We start from the raw sequence: 16,427 nt of genomic DNA on the forward strand, positions 1-16,427 counted from the left end.
TGAGTGCCTTGAACATCTTCACTTATTTAAGCTTCACAAAACTTTTGTAAGATAGATTTTATTTTTAATCATATTTTAGATGTAAGAACATTCAGTTCATACATCATTAGAGGACATTCAGTTACTTTGCCCAAGGTCACACAGCAGTTCCCAAACTGTAGGCTTTCTAAGCTAGGTTCCACCGACATGACCTGCCCCTGCTTCCTGTCCTTTATAAGTAGTTTTCCCCACTGTGTCTATTTAATAAGGCTTCTGGAAAGTTCAAATGTATATCTCTTTCTTCCAAAAATTACTATAGAGAATTGAGATATAGCACATCATGCAGTGTCAAACTATACAACGTAACCTGGCATAAGTTTAAAACTTTACGCTCTCTTTTCCTTATTCACTGACCTTTCATGCCAGATCACCTTTCTTAAAATCCTGGATTCAGGATAAGGCCTTGCTTTGTGTCAGCTATCAAGATTCCTAACAAAGTCAAGTCTAGTCAATCTCCCTCAGCGTTGGGCCAGACTCATCAAGGTCACTCCATTTAGCCTGTTTTTCTTGGCACCTCCTTACAAGGTCTCTCCCTAGATTTTATCAGTGGCCTTGCAATCACATGTAGTCTGCAGAACTGCAGCAGTAGCAGCAACATTACCTGGGAACTTCTTAGAAATGTAGATTCTTTAGTCTCACCAGAGACCTACAATTAATTCCTAAAAACATCATGTTTGAGAAGCACTGCTCCTGGACATTACCTGCCCTTTGATAAATGGACCCAAGTCTCTAATGTAGAGGTTTTTAAACCCTAGTGGGCATTAGAATCACTTGAAGGTTAAAACAGATTTCTGGATTCCCATTTGCAGACTATCTGCTTCAGTAGGCCTGGGGGAGGGGGACCAAAAATTTATTTTTCAGCTAGTTCCCAGATGCTGCTGCCACTGCTGCTGACCTGTGGACCACACTTTGAAAACCTCTGCTTTAATTCTTCCTGGATTTTCTCCTCTTCTGTATTCAAAACTTCTCTAGAAAGTTGGGAGTTCTCCCTACATTGTGTTAGGGAGAACATTCCCCATTGGTGATTTAGACATGAAATTGTTCTATGCAGCTATTGTCTGAGAAGAAATTGTAGACTGATGAGAGCCAGCATCTGTAGGGTGGGGAAGTGGGGATGGGTGTCTGCGATCCCTGCCCTGACTCTGATGTCTAAACCATTGTTTCTTCTATCATGGTAGTTTCATAGGATAATTTTACTTCCATATTTAACTGAATATTCACAATTACAAACAAGATGGGACAAAACATATTTTAGAGTCTGTTATAGGAGTTTCTAAACTAATGATAATGTAATCAAGAGAAATTTAGTTAAGAAATCCAACAGCTGGAAGATCATGGTGTAAAAGGAGAATTCGGGATTCAAAAAGAAAGAACAATGAGAGAATAATAAACTGATTGTCTGGGTCTTTAGTGGGGAAGTGTTTAGGGAGCTTCTCACTCCCAAATTGTTTTAGAAATTGATATTTTGGAATTTCTAAATTGTATAAAAGTAAAACTATAGGTTATTCTATACCAAATCACTAAGAAAACAGAAAAATAAATATATGTCAGTTTGTCACTGACATATAAGATTGAAAAAATTTAAGGTGTGCAATTGTGGAATATTTCCCAGAATGTTCAAGCTTTTACACAAGACAGCTGGTGATTTTTCCAACATGATAATCATTTATAACAGGGTTTCAGAGGGAGTACTGAGAACTACTAATTACTAACTCTTTCTTCCATTTCACAGAGGTTTTAGAATTTAAAATTAAGGTTTGGAACATTGAAAATATAAGGATATATGTATATACAAAAGCTAACATGGTTTCTTTAAGAGAACTGGTGCTTATTTGGGATAACTTGAGTAAAAAGAGATCCAGAAGCTTTAAAATCTATTTAGATTTTCAGATATTTTTCTATATCAAACACTATTGAAATGCATTGAGTCACCAAGCAATGAGAACCAGATTTTTACAGTGGACTTGAACAGGAATTACAGGATAATGATAACTAACTCATCACTGTAGTCTTCTTTGATACTTTCAAAGACAATTAGGAGGAAGCAGTCCACAGTCAAATCTCCAAGTTTATAAATGGTGTAAGCTTTTTATTGCAGTGAAATTCTAAGGTAAAGGAGATAAACTACAGAGCTCTCTTTTCGTATGAGAGGGCATAATAAAGGCAAATAAGTTTCTATATGACAAAATCCAGAAAGAACGTGGCTTATAGAAGGAGAATCCAGACTTTACTCATGGAATGGCCAATTCAAAGCCAGCAACAATGCAGATAAAGAACTAGGCAATTATTATATACCCTTTTCTGGAGACTGGTTCACTGTGACATCTCAGGGGAAAATATTCAAAAGCTGGTATCCTTAAAAGAAAATAAAAGAGTGAAATAATTGTCTGGATATTGCACAAAGTCATAAACAAAGACAATAGAAATGAAGCCCAACAACAGGAATCCGAGACCAGTAAGGGGGTGGCAGAACTGTTTAATTAGGTTGGTATTCAAACATAAAATTTTTCAACCTGCAAAAATGACAGACTGACATGAGATGGAAATCTTTGAAATGTGAAATAAGAAAACATATAAAATGAAAAAAAGAGTTATTTTACACAACGGGGAAGTAAATTACTATTGTATACTGAGAACAGTCTAAGAAAATTGAAAACATTCTGAAAGGTTTTTGATACCACGTTAGGTAATGGTCACAATGACTTTCTTTCTAAGGAAAAATGGGGACAGACGGATTTTTACTGGCAGTTCCTTAATCTCTGGAGTGAGGACAGCCGTGGATGACCACCACAGTCTCCTGGGGCCTCATTTATGAACAAAATATTAGGCTGTATATACCATGCTATTTTCTTATCTTATTGGTCTTACTGTTCTGTAAAAGTAATTCTCTTTCTGATAAATTAAAGAAAAAAATATCTCCTTATAGGTGCCTCAGTCCTCCCCTGTCCTTTGGGCATTTGTGCCTGTCTCCTATCTTATTTCTCTACCACCCTGCTCCTTGCTTCCCTTCTCTGTTGTCTTCCCACTATGCTTTATTTTCTGTTCCATAACAATGTGTTCTGGGCCTCTTTCTGTCACTCCATCATTTCTCCTATCCATAGTTTCTTCCATCGCCAGTGTTCTAGCCATACTGCATCTTCTCTTTTCTCTAGTTTTCTTTAACCCTAGCTATTTGATGTTTTGACAATTCTCAGGGGGAGAAAAGTTGGGGAAAGCAGACAAGAGGAAGCTTTAAGGTGAGGACAGAGCTTTAGAAATGTATGCAATACCTGTTGTGTCTATAACCATAGGAGAGTAAGGACACACAGTACAATGGTATTCTACCTCTATTTCCCTCACTCCACACTATTCCAAGTATGTAGCCAAGTGCTTGGCCATGCCTCTTTGAATTTAGCAGGCTAGATAGATGTTGAATCAAAGAAGAATATGTATAATGAACTGAAAAAGTTAGTAAAACACTCCTCCCTCTTCTAACTACATGTCTCTGAGACTGGACTTTCTTCATATATTTCAACCAAATATTGCAACACACTGAATGTAGAAACATATGAGAACCCAGCTCTTTCATATTAAGCCAGACCTTAAGAGGGTATGCAAAAATATAAAACAATGCCTCTGTTCTCATTATTTTTTGTTTTGGAAAATACAATTTTTATGAAAATATCTCATTTATGTTAAAATATAATGGATTTATTGTGACTGTTTTATTGATAAATTCATAAACAAAAAATTTTTAAGTTCTTAGTTTTGATTTATAACATAGTAAATAATGATAGCTATAACCCACAAAAATAAAAGGTCTGAAGTCCTCAATAATTTTGAACAGTATAATTTCTTCATAAATTTTATTATTTATATTATTTTAAAATAAAAACAGTAGTTTGTTTAGTATAGTTTAGTTTAATATATTAAGCCATTTTCTTAACTGGGCAATACTTTATATTTCTCGGGTGTGATCATTAGCTACTGAAAAACCTAAACTATGGTTTTGCACTGAAGAGTTTTCAGGTCAACTTTTCAAAAATTTTGTGCATTTACCCTCCTGAGGTAAGTCTGTCAAAGTCCAGGATAAACTTCTTTAAGATAAACGTTTGAGTTCAGAAGCAACTAAAGGAAACTTCTACTATCTCCTAAAGTAGGAGAAACTGAAACCCAACGGAATAATCAGGCACTGGCAATCTGACAGCCCTGGAAGTTTTGCTAGGCTGAGTAATCAAGAGGCTTGGCCTTTAAGGGCCACATGAAGCCCTGGGCACCTGTGAGTTGATAAGTTGGAATGAAGATGACTCACGCAATCACAACCCTCGAAGGACATCATCTACTGTGAACGTGTGACCTTCATTAAAATCCCTCCACTTGAAAATGGATATGACAAAGGAACTTTGTATCATCCTTGGCTCTGGGTAAAAAAACCAAATGAAAACAAAACACCTCCCCTGAAACCGTTTGCATAGGTCTGCCTTAATAAGTTTAAGGATTTAAATTTACACGGTTTTCATGGTCTGGAAAATTAATATAAAAAGTATTTCCCCAATTAGCAGCTGCAAACTGTTATATATAGAATGGATAAACAAGGTCCTATTGTATAGCACAGGGAATTATATCCAATATACTGTAATAAACCATAATAGGAAAGAATATACATATGCATAACTTAATCACTTCAGTGTACACCAGAAACTAACACAACATTGTAAATCAACTATCCTTCAATAAAATAATTTTTTTTTAAAAAAATATTTCCCAAAGTGGTAATGGCTAAGCCTGGCAGATGTATACCCAAAACTACTCTCTAAAGAGAAAATAGCAGGCAATCCTTTGAGGATTCTAACAGGTAAAGTCACTTGAACAGGATTTCCCGGCTCAAAATTACAAAATATGAAAAAAAAATCCATAATGAGCCAAGGTCAACAAAAACCAAACAAATGACAGATATATACTCCTAAAACTTTCAGGTGAAAAACTTATCAGGTATGTCATATAGTCATGTTTAAAATTAGAGAAAAGATAGGAGAAACTAAACACATGGAAAACACATAAGATATTATCCAAAAAGACCAAGCAGTTTGGAAAAATAAACAAATAGAAATGTGAGAAATGAAAAATGTAATGGGTGATAAAAAACATAGAGGCAAGGATGAGGTTAAAAAACAGATTGGATAAATGCTGGAGAGGGTGTGGAGAAAAGGGAACCCTCTTGTACTGTTGGTGGGAATGTAAACTGATACAGCCACTACAGAGAACAGTATGGAGATTCCTTAAAAAACTAAAAATAGAACTACCATATGACCCAGCAATCCCACTACTGGGCATATACCCTGAGAAAACCATAATTCAAAAAGAATCATGTACCACAATGTTCACTGCAGCTCTATTTACAATAGCCAGGACATGGAAGCAACCTAAGTGTCCATCAACAGATAAATGGATAAAGAATATGTGGCACATATATAACAATGGAATACTACTCAGCCATAAAAAGAAACGAAATTGAGTTATTTGAAGTGAGGTGGATGGACCTAGAGTCTGTCATACAGAGTGCAGTAAGTCAGAAAGAGAAAAATAAATACAACATGCTACACATATATATGGAATCTTAAAAAAAATGTTCTGATGAACCTAGGGGCAGGACATGAATAAAGACACAGATGTAGAGAATGGACTTGAAGACAAGGGGAGGGGGAAGGGTAAGCTGGGACGAGGTGAGAAAGTAGCACTGACATATATACACTACCAAATGTAAAATAGATAGCTAGTGGGAAGCAGCCGCATAGCACAAGGAGAACAGCTGGGTGCTTTGTGACTACCTAGAGGGGCGGGAGAGGGAGGGTGGGAGGGAGGCACAAGAGGGAGGGGATATGGGAATATATGTGTACATATAGCTGATTCACTTTGTTATACAGCAGAAACTAACAACATTGTAAAGCAATTATACTCCAATAAAGATGTTAAAAAAAAAAACGGATTGGAAAGAACCTAATGAAGTTGAATATATACTGGAGAAATTACTCAGAATATAACCCTTGAGGAAAAAGAAACAGGAAATGGGAAAGAGGAAAAGGTGACATGAAACATAAAATGAAAGGAACAGCATATATCTACTTAGGCATTATAGAGGGAGAAAAAAAGAATGGGGAAAGCCATTGTTCACAGCAAGATAAAGTAAAAAAAAAAAAAACAAAACAAAACCAGAAAAGGCACAATTTAAAAATATTACACATTTTAAAAGGAAAGAACTATACATACAGGAGATTTAGTAATATATTTTTATGCCAGTATACTGTAAATTTACACAAAATGGAAAAATTTCTAGGAAAAAAAAGGTATCTTACCAAAGTTGTCTAAAGAAAACAGATCTATAGGAGAATAGGCCTATTAAAATTAAAGTAATTGAAAGAGTAGTTAAAAATCTACAAACGAAACACTAGTCACATGATTTTACAGTGGAGTTCTTTCAAAAATTACATAATAGGAATTCTTTATTCTATGTACTCTGTTCCATATAATAAAAGGAATGGAAAAAATTCCCAATTAATTTTATGAGACTGTAATAATTTTGATACCAAAACAAGAAAAAAATAATAAAAAATAAAATTATATCTTAGCTCATTATTTTTCTTTTTCATGTTAACTTTTTTTTTCTAACATCCTTATTGGAGTATAATTGCTTTACAATAGTGTGTTAGTTTCTGCTTTATAACGAAGTGAATCAGTTATACATATACATATGTTCCCATAACTCTTCCCTCTTGCATCTCCCTCCTTTCCACCCTCCCTATCCCACCGATCTAGGTGGTCACAAAGCACCGACCTGATCTCCCTGTGCTATGCGGCTGCTTCCCACTAGCTATCTATTTTACGTTTGGTAATGTATATATGTCCATGCCACTCTCTAACTTTCTCCCAGCTTACCCTTCCCCCTCCCCATATCCTCAAGTCCATTCTCTAGTAGGTCTGTGTCATTATTCCCGTCTTACCCTAGGTTCTTCATGACCTTTTTGTTTCCTTAGATTCCATATATATGTGTTAGCATACAGTATTTGTTTTTCTCTTTCTGACTTACTTCACTCTGTATCACAGACTTCTTCTTCCATCCCCTCACTTTCAGTCTGTATGTGTCCCTAGATCTGAAGTGGATCTCTTGTAGACAGCATATATACGGGTCTTGTTTTTGTATCCATTCAGCCATTCTGTGTCTTTTGGTGGGAGCATTTAATCCATTTAAACTGAAGGTAATTATCGATATGTATGTTCCTATTCCCATTTTCTTCATTGTTTTGGGTTTTTTATTGTAGGTCTTTTCCTTCTCTTGTGTTTCCTGCCTAGAGAAGTTCCTTTAGTATTTGTTGTAATGCTGGTTTGGTGGTGCTGAATTCTCTTAGCTTTTTCTTGTCTGTAATGGTTTTAATTTCTCCATCAAATCTGAATGAGATCCTTGCTGGGTAGAGTAATCTTGGTTGCAGGTTTTTCTCCTTCATCACTTTAAATATGTCCTGCCACCCCCTTCTGGCTTGCAGAGCTTCTGCTGAAAGATCAGTTGTTAACCTTATGGGGATTCCCTTGTGTGTTATTTGTTGTTTTTCCCTTGCTGCTTTTAATATTTTTTCATTGTATTTAATTTTTGATAGTTTGATTAATATGTGTCTTGGTGTGTTTCTTCTTGGATTTATCCTGTATGGGACTCTCTGTGCTTCTTGGACTTGATTAACTATTTCCTTTCCCATATTAGGGATGTTTTCAGCTATAATCTCTTCAAGTATTTTCTCAGTCCCTTTCTTTTTCTCTTCGTCTTCTGGGACCCCTATAAATCAAATGTTGGTGCAGTTAATGTTGTCCCAGAGGTCTCTGAGAATGTCCTCAATTCTTTTCATTCTTTTTTCTTTATTCTGCTCTGCAGTAATTATTTCCACTCTTTTATCTTCCAGGTCCCTTATCTGTTCTTCTGCCTCAGTTATTCTTCTATTGATCCCTTCTAGAGAATTTCTAATTTCATTTATTGTGTTGTTCATCACTGTTTGTTTGCTCTTTAGTTCTTCTGGGTCCTTGTTAAACATTTCTTGTATTTTCTCTATTCTATTTCCAAGATTTTGGATCATCTTTACTATCATTATTCTGAATTCTTTTTCAGGTAGACTGCCTATTTCCTCTTCAGTTGTTAGGTCTGGTGGGGTTTTACCTTGATCCTTCATCTGCTGTGTGTTTTTCTGTCTTTTCATTTTGCTCATCTTACTGTGTTTGGAGTCTCCTTTTCGCAGGCTGCAGGTTTGTAGTTCCCGTTGTTTTTAGTGTCTGTCCCCAGTGGCTAAGGTTGGTTCAGTGGTTTGTGTAGGCTTCCTGGTGGAGGGGACTAGTGCCTGTGTTCTGGTAGATAAGGCTGGATCTTGTCTTTCTGGTGGGCAGGTCCACGTCTGGTGGTGTGTTTTGGGGTGTCTGTGGCCTTATTATGATTTTAGACGCCTCTCTGCTAATGGATGGGGTTGTATTCCTGTCTTGCTAGTTGTTTGGCATAGGGTGTCCAGCACTGTAGCTTGCTGGTCATTGAGTGAAGCTGGGTGCTGGTGTTGAGATGGAGATCTCTGGGAGATTTTCACTGTTTGATATTACATGGAGCTGGGAGGTACTTGTGGACCAGTGTCCTGAACTTGGCTCTCCCACCTCAGAGGCACAGCCCTGACACCTGGCTGGAGCACCAAGAGCCCTTCATCCACACAGCTCAGAATAAAAGGGAGAAAAAAATCAAAAGAAAAGAAAGAAAGAGGGAGAGAGAAACAGAGAAATAGAGAAAGAAAGAAAAGAAAGTAAAATAAAGTTATTGAAATAAAAAATAATTATTAAGAAAAAAAATTTTTAAGTTAAAAAAAAAAATGGATGGACCGAACCCTAGGACAAATGGTATAAAGCAAAGCTATATAGACAAAATCACACACAGAAGCATACACATACACACTCACAAAAAGAGAAAAAGGGAAAATACATATATATATTTGCTTCCAAAGTCCACCTCAATTTGGGATGATTTGTTGTCTGTTCAGGTATTCCAGAGATGCAGGGTACATCAAGTTGATTGTGGAGCTTTAATCCGCTGCTTCTGAGGCTGCTGGGAGAGATTTCCCTTTCTCTTCTTTGTTCTCACAGCTCCCGGGGCTCAGCTTTGGATTTGGCCCCGCCTCTGCGTGTAGGTCGCCTGAGGGCGTCTGTTCTTCGCTCAGACAGGACGGGGTTAAAGTAGCAGCTGCTTTGGGGGATCTGGCTCACTCAGGCCGGGTGGAGGGAGGGGTACGAAGTGCGGGGCGAGAGTGCGGCAGCAGAGGCCAGCGTGACGTTGCACCAGCCTGAGGCACGCCGTGCGTTCTTCCGGGAAAGTTGTCCCTGGATCACGGGACCCTGGCAGTGGCGGGCTGCACTGGCTCCCATGAGGGGCGGTGTGGAGAGTGACCTGTGCTTGCACACAGGCTTCTTGGTGGCGGCAGCAGCAGCCTTAGCGTCTCATGCCCATCTCTGGGGTCCATGCTTTTAGCCGCGGCTCGCGCCCGTCTCTGGAGCTCCTTTAAGCGGCGCTCTAATCCCCTCTCCTCGCGCACCAGGAAACAAAGAGGCAAGAAAAAGTCTCTTGCCTCTTCGGCAGGTCCAGACTTTTCCCCGGACTCCCTTCCGGCTAGCCGTGGCGCACTAGCTCCCTGCAGGCTGTGTTCATGCCGCCAACCCCAGTCCTCTCCCGGCGCTCCGACCGAAGCCTGAGCCTCAGCTCGCAGCCCCGCCCGCCCCGGCGGGTGAGCAGACAAGCCTCTCGGGATGGTGAGTGCTGGTCGGCTCTGATCCTCTGTGCGGGAATCTCCCCGCTTTGCCCTCCGCACCCCTGTTGCTGTGCTCTCCTCCGCGGCTCCGAAGCTTCCCCCCTCTGCCACCTGCAGTCTCCGCCTGCGAAGGGGCTTCCTAGTGTGTGGAAAACTTTCCTCCTTCCCCACTCCCTGCCACTGGCGCAGGTACCGTCCCTATTGTTTTGTCGCTGTTTTTTCTTTTGCCCTACCCAGGTACGTGGGGAGTTTCTTACCTTTTGGGAGGTCTAAGGTCTTCTGCCAGCGTTCAGTAGGTGTTCTGTAGGAGTTTTTCCACATGTAGATGTATTTCTGATGTATTTGTGGAGAGGAAGGTGATCTCCGCGTCTTATTCGTCCGCCATCTTGAAGCCTCTTAGCTCATTATAATATAAAAATTCTTTAAAACATAGCCAGTTGAGGGCTTCCCTGGTGGCGCAGTGGTTGAGAGTCCGCCTGCCGATGCAGGGGACGTGGGTTCGTGCCCCGGTCCGGGAAGATCCCACATGCCGCGGAGCGGCTGGGCCCGTGAGCCAGGGCCTCTGCGCCTGCGCGTCCGGAGCCTGTGCTCCGCAATGCGAGAGGCCGCAACAATGAGAGGCCCGCGTACCGCAAAAAAAAAAAAAAAGCCAGTTGAATCCAGAATTAACACATTACTACACACACACACACACACACACACACACACACACACGTTTGTATATATATCATCACAAATCTGGATTTATCCCTGGAATACAAGGTTGCTTTAACATTAGATAATCCGTACATCCACCCACATAATAACACTCTATGACAATAATTTGAAGAAGAAAAATCATAAATATCACAGTAGATGAAGATCAAATATTTAATAAAATTCAGTACGCTCTTTGTGATAATAAACAAACTGTTAGCAAACTAGGAATTGAAGGAAATTTGCATAACTATAAATAGTATCTACCACATTTTGCAGCATACATAATATTTAATGGTGAAAACTTGGAATTTTTTTTAACTTTAAACAATTGTTATTTCACAAAGGTTGTTACATAATTGGATATTGGTCTACTCTGAACCCAATTATTCTTACTCTCCACAGAAAGGCTGCTTCTTAGCTTCTCATCTGTTGATGGCAATCACTAAAATCCTGATTTTGTCAGAATAGTAGTAAAAATGCCTCAGTTATTTAAGTTGAAAGCAGTACATTGGTACATGGCTCTTATACTCACTTACCAGGAATGTAACAGTGTCTTTATTCAAAAATACAAAATAAATTATCAGTAGGCATGGGCAATGACAGCAGTAAACCGTTATATGTTGTCAGCTGAAACCAGTAACTGATGGTTATAGTGATTTTCTTAAACATCAGCCAGCCTTTTCTTCAGTCATCTCCTTCAGCAGACCTCTCTTAAAGTTACTGGTGAGGAACGCTGCCTCGGGCTTCCTCTCACAGCTCATTAATGATGGTAAAGCCCTATTCTAGGAATTAGAACATGCCACCTCCCACAGCACTTCCCATTCCACCCATTCTGCCCATTCCAGGATCCTTCTCTTCTTTAGGAATTTCTGTGACTACAACTTCTGCTGTAGTTAACAGAGAGGCCACTCCAGCGGTATCCAGTAATGCAGTTCTTACAACCTTAGTTGGATCAATGATTCCTTTTTCCACCATATTCACAAAATCTCCAAGCATAGCATCATAACCAACTTCTGAAGACCTCTGCAAAATGTTCTCAACTATCAGTGATCCTTCAATACCTGCATTCTTAGCAGTGGTCATTGCAGGAATTTTGAGTGTTTTTAAAATAATTTCTATAGCAGTTTTTTGATCTTCATTAGCTGGAGTTATTGAATCCAAGGCTGGAAGGCACCGAAGCAGGACACAGCCCCCTCCCAAAACAATGCCTTCTTCAACAGCAGCTTGGGTAGCATTAAGGGCATCTGTACTTCTGTCTTTATTTTCATTCACTTCAATGTCACTTGTCCCATCAAACTTTAGCACAGCAACACCATCTGAGAGTTTTGCCAGATGTTCATTCACTTTTTCCTTTCCATTTTCACTAGCTGTGATATCCAACTAATCGAGGATTTCTTGAATATGCTTTTCAATTTGAGCCTTGTCACCTTATCCTTTCAAGAGCATGGCATCACCTTTGGTCACAATGACCTCTCCAACTTTTCCTAAGTCATGAGGCTGAACATCTTCAAGATTTAGAGTTAGTCCTTCTCCCAATACTGCACCGCCAGTAGCAATAGCCATGTCTTTAAGCTGGTTCTTTCTATTGTCACCAAAACCTGGAGCTTTGACTGCTAAAGCCTGAAGACCAACTTTCAGCCTATTCAAAACAAGTGTACTTAGAGCTTCTCCATCCACATCTTCAGCAATTATGACCCAGGGCTTACGGTGAGCGTTGGCAATTTCAAGACCAGGAACAATGGACTGGACACTAGAAATTTTCTTTTCACTCGAAAGAACATAGGCAACTTGGAATTCACATTTCTGACCTTTTGATGTATTAATAAAGTATGAAGAGATATACCCTCTATCAAACTTCATGCCTTCAATAATTTCTAGTTCATCATTCAGTGTTTTCCCATCCTTTCCTGTGATAACGCCCTTTCTTCCAACCTTTTTCATCGCATCAGAAATGATGTTGCCAATTTCTTTGTCGCCATTTGGAGAAATCGTAGCAATCTGGGCGATCTCTTTCGGGGTTGTCACAGGTTTAGACTGCTTCTTAAGTTCAGCAAGTACAGCATCAACAGCTACCATCACACCTCTCCTGATTTCCACTGGATTAGCACCGTTGCTAACCTTCTCGAAGCCTTCCTTGGAGATAGAGCGTGCCAGTACAGTAGCAGTAGTGGTGTCATCCCCAGCCTCTCCGTTCGTGTTACTGGCAACATCTTGAACAAGTTTAGCGCCAACATTTTTATATTTATTTTTTAAGTCAATGGACTTTGCAACAGTCCATCTTTTGTCACTTTGGGACTTCCCCAACTCAGTAATCACTGTCCTTCCCTTGGACCCCACAGTAACAGTTACAGCATCGGCTAAAAGGTCTACACCTTGAAGCCTTAAGGTCGGGCATCTGCACCAGATGTTACATCTTTGGCATAAGCCCGAGTGAGATGAGGAACCAGGGCCCTGGACACTGGCCTTATCTGGCGAAGGACTGCGGGCAATCAAAGCCTTTCTGTGAGGCAGTGGCACGGCGTGCAGGCGACAAGACAGGTCGTCGGCAGTGGGTGAGGGCGGAATTTTTTTTTAAGATCAGGAATAAGACAAGAACATTTGCTTTCAGTGATTATTTTTACGTTTTTTTCCAGAGGTTCTCGCCAATATAATATAAAAATGAAATAAAAAACTAAGGCATACAGAAAGATTAAAAAGGAGAGACTATAATTGTTCTTCTCAGACATTATGCATTGTATATTTTAAATATTAAATGTAGGTTAAAAAGTCTGTAAGATAGCAAGAAAGTTTAACAAAGTTATTTGATAAAAATCAAGATAAAAATGTAATTGCAAATTTCTAATAGTGATGGGGTTGCTTGCATTGAACCAAGTCTTCTACTTGGAGCAATTATAAATTCTGAAGAAAAAAAAATTTTAACTATCTTTTGAACAGAGATGAAAAACAAAAATTTGGAGCAATCTCAAATTTTGAAAGAAGGGACCTTGCCTGGGGCAAATTAGCATTTATATGGCTTTCTGCCTAAGGAACTCCCTGATGCTCTCTTGGAGTATCTAGAACTAAATCAGAAAGGAGCAGCCTCACTGATCTACTGTCCTTAAAGGATCTGGCGTTCCTCAGATTTCAGGCCACCTGGCTATCCTAAAATCTCAGCTCTAGGATGGGTTTAAGAAAAATTATGATTCTGTAGTTTATCTAGAATTTTCTTGTTAGGGCAAAGGCACCACTCTTTCCCATTTTCTACAAACTCACATAGAAGCAGAATTCCCCTACCCCACCCACTCTTTTGCAAAGCCCTGCCCATGTTCCAGAAGGGCCAGCTCCCACTTGATGCCAGGTTTCAGGTGCTGGCAGAAAGACTGCCCACAGATAGATACTTTTTAAATTTAATATCGTATTTTTCACATTGCCCACCATTACTCACAGTTGCGACCTCAGGATGAAGCTCCCTCAGCGTTGCCCTCTGAGCCACCGAGGGAAAACGGCGGGGCTGGTGTCTGTCCTGCCACGTTGCGGCGTGGAAGCCGCTAGAAGAGCCTTAGGGAGTTGCTGGGTGCACTTCCCCCCCTTCCGCTTCTTAATCATCCAGCCCCAATCAACATTTGAGGAGCCTTTCTATTTTTTTAAATATTTATTTTATTTTATTTTATTTATTTATTTGGCTGTGCCGGGTCTTAGTTGCAGCAAGCAGGATCTTCATTGCCGCATGCAGGCTCTTAGTTGTGGTATGTGGGATCTAGTTCCCTGACCAGGGATCGAACCTGGGCCCCTGCATTGGGAGCGTGGAGTCTTAGCCACTGGACCACCAGGGAAGTTCTGAGGAGCCTTTTTTAAACACTTAGGCCTGTTGGTTTCAGAAGGTATTTAAGTGGTGCTGCCACATTATGTTGCATGGCACAGGGGACTGTGAGGTCTTGTTATTTCCCCTCCTCCCACCCCTGCTCTCCATGGTGCATCCGTCTTGAGCAGAAGTCTGTATTTTCTTTTTAGAGTTATTATTTAGGTAGGGTTCATTCTTGTTCATTGCTATGAAGTATTTTGTTGTATGAATATATCGAATTTTACCCATTCTGGTTAAAGATGTGAGATAGACACACACACACACACACATACACACACACACACACACACTAGAGTATTACTCAGCCATAAAAAAGAATGAAATAATGCCATTTGCAGCAACATGGATGGACCTAGAAGTTACCATACTAAGTGAAGTAAGCCAGACAGCAAAAGATAAATACCATATGATATTACTTATATGTGGAATCTAAAATATGAGACAAATGAACCTATCTATGAAACAGACTCACAGACAGAGAACAGACTCGTGGTTGCCAAGGGGGAGGGGGGTTGGGAGGGATTAGGAGTTTGGGATTAGCAGATGCAAACTATTATATACAGAATAAACAGCAAAGTCTTACTGTATAGCACAGGGAACTATATTCAATATCCTATAATAAATCATAATGGAAAAGCAGATGAGAAAGAATATATATATGCATAACTGAATCACTTTGCTGTGCAGCAGAAATTAAGACAACATTGTAAATCAACTATACTTCAATAAAATGAATTTAAAAACATATTGCCCATTCTGTGTTTAATAGACATTTGGGTTGTTTCTGTTGGCTAATACAAAATAAAATAGTCAAGAATATTTTTGAAAAGGTCTTTTAATGCATTCTATTGACGGGAAATTGCTGGTCTTCAGGAATATGTATATTCAAGGTTAAGACATCATGCTAAATTCTTTTCCAAAGTCCTTATACCAATCCTTTTCCAACCTTGTATGATAAATCCAGTTATTCCACATCTCTCCATAACAAAGCTTTATGATACTTTATAAATTTAAACCATTCTGGTGAGTATAGAAGAGCCTCACAATTTGAATTTCCCTGATGATTAATGCGGTGAACAGTTTCATATGTGCAATGGCCACTTGGTTAGTCTAAACTTTTAAAGTGCCAGTAAACATCTCTCATCCATGTTTCTATTCATTTGTCTTTCTTTTTCTTACCAGTCATATTTGTTAGCAAATATCTTCTTCCACTCTTTGTGTCACTCTCTTAAAGGTATCTATTGATGAACAACATTTTAATGTAATGCTACTTATCAACATTTTTTTTGTGTCCTGTTTTTAAAATGTTTTTCTACACTCAAAATCCTCAAGAGATTTTCCCCTTCAAGAATGTCTTGGCTGTTTTTGGTCCTTTGCATTTCTTTGTAACTCTTGGGCTCAACTTGTTAAATTATATTTAAAAATATCTAATATTTTTATTAGCTGATTTGAAGAATTTTTTCCCTTTGATTTTCAGGAAATTTACCTATGATGCTTCCACATGTGATATTCTTTGTACTTAACCTGCTCTGGATCTGTTGTGATTCTTAAATATGTGGCTATAGATGTTTCATCACTTTTGCAAAAATGTCAGCATTTATCTCTTCAAATATTGATTCTTTCCCAATTTGCTCTCTGCTCCTAATAGAGATCAATTGCATATATGTTATAACTTTTCACTATGTGTTCATGTGTCTCTTATCTATGTTTTACCATATTTTTTCTCTTGGTGCTTCAGTTTGCCAATCCTCCTTCATCCATGTTAATCAGCTTTAAACTCACCTACCGAGTCCTCAGATTTCATTATTTTATATTTTAGTTCTAAATTTTTCTTCGATTTCTTTTTGTGAATTTTAACTTTCTGGTAAAATTCTTTTCTTCCATTTTCCTAAATATCTTAATCACAGTTATTTTAAAGCCCCTGTAAGTAAACTCCAATACTATATGTATTTCCTGTGTGTTTATTTCTACTGTTTTTTTTTAATCTATTGGTTTCTGCTCATTAGAATGTATTTCTTGGTATCAATTTTATTTTTATACAGTTGAATATACAG

General features: G+C 38.9%; 1 pseudogene; it reads right to left on the minus strand.

Annotated features, from left to right (window-relative positions):
- Positions 1–10,885: 10,885 nt before the first annotated feature.
- LOC137223052 (60 kDa heat shock protein, mitochondrial pseudogene) lies at positions 10,886–13,100 on the minus strand (annotated as a pseudogene).
- Between the last annotated feature and the right edge of the window lie 3,327 nt (positions 13,101–16,427).

The sequence above is a fragment of the Pseudorca crassidens genome, chromosome 4 (genome assembly GCF_039906515.1).
Source record: "Pseudorca crassidens isolate mPseCra1 chromosome 4, mPseCra1.hap1, whole genome shotgun sequence".
NCBI classification, from domain to species: Eukaryota; Metazoa; Chordata; class Mammalia; order Artiodactyla; family Delphinidae; genus Pseudorca; species Pseudorca crassidens.